This window comes from Chrysochloris asiatica, unplaced genomic scaffold (genome assembly GCF_000296735.1).
Source record: "Chrysochloris asiatica unplaced genomic scaffold, ChrAsi1.0 scaffold00571, whole genome shotgun sequence".
Taxonomy (NCBI): Eukaryota; Metazoa; Chordata; class Mammalia; order Afrosoricida; family Chrysochloridae; genus Chrysochloris; species Chrysochloris asiatica.
The window spans coordinates 35,443-40,756 of NW_006409089.1; positions in this window are offsets into that span (position 1 = coordinate 35,443).

Genomic DNA, 5,314 nt, shown 5'->3' on the forward strand with positions numbered 1-5,314 from the left:
ATAAATATAAAAACAAATATAAATACAAATGTAAATATGTAGCTGTGTGTCCTGGATTTTGCTATGACATAGAGATCCTATAGAGGGTTTCTAAGGCTGTAAAAATTCATGGGAGCAGAAAGCCTCATCTTTATGCCATGTAAGAGCTGGTAGTTTTGAACCGCTGACCGTGATGTTCACAAGATATTCATAATCACTATGCTAACAGAGCTCCATACGCACATATGGCTGTGTTTTATTTTGTTAGACTGCAAATCCAATTGAACTGGACGTTTGGTAGTTCAAGTTCACCAACTGCTCTTAGAAAACCCTATATAGACAGTAGGTACATAAGGAGCTATGGAAGGGCAGTGGGTTCATAAGGAGCTCAGATAGCATAGTGGTTAAGAACCTGGCTGCGACCCTTACGGTCAGCAGTTCGAATCCACCAGCTGCTACACCAGAGGCAGATGAGGCTTCCTTCTTACGTAATGATTTACAATTTCGGAAACCCAATTCAGGGCCACTATGTGTCGTATATGATTCCACGTCACACAACAGTAACAACCGTGTATCCAAGGAACAACTGGACAGCTTGAACTGTAAACCTTTTAGTTAAAATGGCTTTGAAGTCTTGCACAATAACCCACAGCATTACACCAGGATTTCCAATCTCATTCTATTTATCTCTCGGTACATAGATAGATAGATAGATAGATAGGTATGCCATAAAGTTGATTCTGACTCACAGAGACCCTGTTCGGGGTTTCTGAGGGGGTACATCATTATTGAAGCAGAAAGCTTCATGTTTAACGCATGAAACAGCTGGTAGTTTCCAACTGCTGACCCTCAGTGAGGTTTTAAGCCTGATTTGTAACCTCTACCCCAACATATCTCCTTATCTAAGACCCAGTATAGGGTTTATGAGGAGGATCTGGTGAGCTTGAACCGCCAACATTGCAGTTCAAACAGCTTTGCTGTCTGGCGAATTAACCCACAGCGAAACACAAGGACTCTGAAAATATTTATATATAAATATAAATAAGTTTAATGGGTCCTGGTTTTGGTTCTGACATAGAGATTCTATAGAGGGTTTCTGAGGCTGTAAAAATTCATGGGAGCAGAAAGCCTCATCTTTATGCCATGGAAGAGCTGGTAGTTTCAATCCGCTGACTGTGACATTCACAAGATGATTTGTAATCACTATCCTCGTGTAGTGTAGTGGTTACGAATCAGGCTGCGAGCCGCAAGGTCAGCAGTTGGAAACTAACAGTGGTTCCGAGGGAGAAAGATGAGGCATTCTGCTCCCGTAAAGATTTGCAGCCTCAGAAACCCTGTGTAGGGTCGCTATGAGTTGGAACCGACTCCACGGCACTTCACAACATGCTAACAGAGCTCCATACGAACATATGTATATAAACATGTATATATATATATGTCAGAAGCCAGCTCCGACACTCTTATTTGGGGGTCCTAGAGGCAGGTTACGAATCGGGCTGTGAACCTTAAGGTCAGCTGTTCGAAACTACCAGCTGCTCTGAGGGAGAAAGATCAGGCTTTCTACTCCCGTAAAGATTTACACCCTCGGAAACCCTGTACAGGGTCGCTATGGGTCGAAACCAACTCGACGGCACTTAACAACAACAACAGAGGCAGGTATGACGTCAGCGAAGAATGAAGCTCATAGAATCGATGTATCTTGTTAGATGGTGAATCTTCTCCTCTTACATTTTATTTACATTTTATTTCTCTTCTCACCTCTACATTTTGTTTCTCCTCTTGTTCTCTTCACATTTTATTTTTCCTCTTACCTCTACATTTTATTTCTCCTCATGCCTATTTCAGATTCTCAAGCAGCTTTTACTCTATACCATCAATCTATTAATAATTCTTTTCAAAGTAGTGGTCTAAATCATACATATTAATCATTTCAATATAGAACATCAAGAATATAAAAATCTTCCTTGTACCCCTTTACATAGTTAGACAATATCTGATTTCTGTAAGCAAACCTCATTGCTCTAAAAATGTCACGTTAACCTTAAAACACAACTCCAAATTTCAACTCCTATTTTTACCCTCACCTATTATTTTCTATAGATTCATTAATCACAACATGTACCTAGACGTTATTTGCTATGGTAACTGACAACACAATTGTTTCTCATGATTGATTAAAAAAGAAATACAAGAAGCATAAAAAAGTTTTGTAGCCAAGAAGAAACAGAACCACTTCCTTATACCAAAAATCTTCTCTATACAAAACATCTAGCATAGAGATCCTATAGAGGGTTTCTAAGGCTGTAAAAATTCATGGGAGCAGAAAGCCTCATCTTTATGCCATGGAAGAGCTGGTAGTTTCGAACCGCTGACCGTGACGTTCACAAGATGATTCTTAATCACTATGCTAACAGAGCTCCATACGCACATATGTATATAAACATATATATATTCATAGTCTTGCTGTGTGGCTGTGTTTTATTTTGCTAGACTGCAAATCCAATTGAACTGGACGTTTGATAGTTCAAGTTCACCAACTGCTCTTAGAAAACCCTATATAGACAGTAGGTACATAAGGAGCTCTGGAAGGGCAGTGGATTTATAAGGAGCTCAGATAGCATAGTGGTTAAGAACCTGGCTGCGAACCTTACGGTCAGCAGTTCGAATCCACCAGCTGCTACACCAGAGGCAGATGAGGCTTCCTTCTTACGTAATGATTTACAATTTCGGAAACCCAATTCAGGGCCACTATGTGTCGTATATGATTCCACGTCACACAACAGTAACAACCGTGTATCCGAGGAACAACTGGTGAGCTTGACCTGAAAACCTTGCAGTTAAAAGAGCTTTGAAGTATTGCTAAATAACCCACAGCATTACACCAGGATTTCCAATCTCTCTCTCTATTTATCTCACTACTGGTGAGCTTGACCTGAAAACCTTTTAGTTAAATCGGCTTTGAAGTCTTGAGCAATAACCCACAGCATTACACCAGGATTTCCAATCTCTCTCTCTATTTATCTCTCTGTATATATATATATATGCCATAAAGTCGATTCTGACTCATAGAGACCCTGTACAGGGTTTCTGAGGGGGTACATCATTATTAAAGCAGAAAGCTTCATGTTTAATGCATGAAACAGCTGGTAGTTTCCAACTGCTGACCCTCAGTGACATTTTAAGCCTGATGTGTAACCTCTACCCCAACAGATCTCCTTATGTAAGACCCAGTATTGGGTTTACGAGGAGCAACTGGTGAGCTTGAACCGCCAACATTGCAATTCAAACAGCTTTGCTGTCTGGCGAATTAACCCACAGTGACACACAAGGACTCTGAATATATTTATATATAAATATATATATTAATATCATATACATATAAATATACATACAAATATACATATAAATATGTTTTAGTGTGTCCTGGATTTAGTTCTGACATAGAGATACTATAGAGTGTTTCTGATGCCGTAAAAATTCATGGGAGCAGAAAGCTTCATCTTTATGTCATGAAGAGCTGGTAGTTTCAAACTGCTGACCATGATGTTCACAAGATAATTCGTAATCACTATGCTAACAGAGCTACATACATAGTCTTGCTGTGTGACTGTGTTTTATTTTGCTAGATGCAAATCCAATTGAACTGGACGTTTGATAGTTCAAGTTCACCAACTCCTCTTAGAAAACCCTAAATAGACAGATAGACAGTAGGTACCTAAGGAGCTCTGGAAGGAGAGTGGACTTCTAAGGAGCTAAGATAGTGTAGTGGTTTAGAACCTGGCTGTGACCCTTATGGTCAGCAGTTCGAATCCACCAGTCTCTACACCAGAGACAAATGAGACTTCCTCCTCCCGTAATGATTTACAACCTCGGAAACCCAGCACAGGGCCACTATAAGTCGTACATGATTGCACGGCACAAAACAATAACAACAGGGTATCTGAGGAGCATGTGGTGAGCTTGAACTGAAAAACTTGCAGTTAAAACAGCTTTCAAGTCTGGCACCAATAAATAAAAAATTATTCCAATTTTTTGCCCTCTATTTATTGCTCTATATTTATATAGATAGATAAATACATAGATAGATTGATAGATCGATAGATAGATAGTGATAGATAGATAGATATACCAGTGAATCATTCCTGACTCATAGATACCCTATACTGGGTTTTTGAGGATGTAAATCTTTACGGAAGCAGAAAGCTTCATCTTTTTCACATAGAACAGCTGGTAGTTTCAAACTGCTGACACCAAGGGAGATTTGAAGACTGATTCTTAACCTTTACTCTTCCAGAGCTTCTTATGTAAGACCCTGTATAGTGTTTAAGAGGAGCAGCTGCTGGTGAGCTTGAACTGCCAATTTTGCAATTCCAACAGCTTTGCAGTTTGGCGAATTAAGCCACAGATCCACACCAGGTCTCTGAATATATTTATTTATGAATATATAGATGGATAGATATATTGATATATTGATATATGTCCTAGAGTCGGTTCTGACACAGAGATCCTATATAGCATTTTCGAGGCTGTAAAAATTCACGGCAGCAGCAAGCCTCATCTTTATGCCATGGAAGAGCTGGTAGTTTCGAACCGCTGACCGTGACACCCACAGCCAGATTCTTAATCACTATGCTAATAGAGCTCCATACATGTGTGTGTGTGTGTCTGTGTGTGTATTCATAGTCTTGCTGTGTGGCTGTGGTTTATTGTACTAGACTGCAATTCCAATTGAACTGGCTGACTGGATGGTTGGAAGTTTAAGTTCACCAACTGCTTTTATAAAACCCTATATATATAGTAGGTACATAATGAGCTCTGGTAGGGCAGTGGATTTATAAGAAGGTCAGGTATTGTAGTGGTTAAGAACCTGGCTGCGAAGCTTATGGTCAGCAGTTCAAATCCACCAGCCCCTACATGGGAGACAGATGAGGCTTTCCTCTCCTGTAATGATTTATCACCTCAGAAACTCAGTACAGGGCAGCTATGGGTCGTACAGGACTCCATGTCACAGAAAAATAACAACAGGGTATCCAAGGAGCAACTGGTGAGCTTGAACTGAAAACCTTGTAGTTAAAACAGCTTTGAAGTCTGTCTAAATAATCCACAGCATTACACAAGGACTTCAATTCCTCACAATTGTCAAGTCTCAGGTACCCAGCAGAAAAGACTGAACACTTTCCCTTCATGTTCACTATATTGGGAGCAGGCCACAACCCCTAGGAAGCATCCATCCAGTTGACTGGCTGCTCATAGCCAATCATCATAGAGTTAAGGATGCCTGCTTATAGCCAATCATCGTAGAGTTAACTCTGCCTGCTCACAGCCAATCATCATA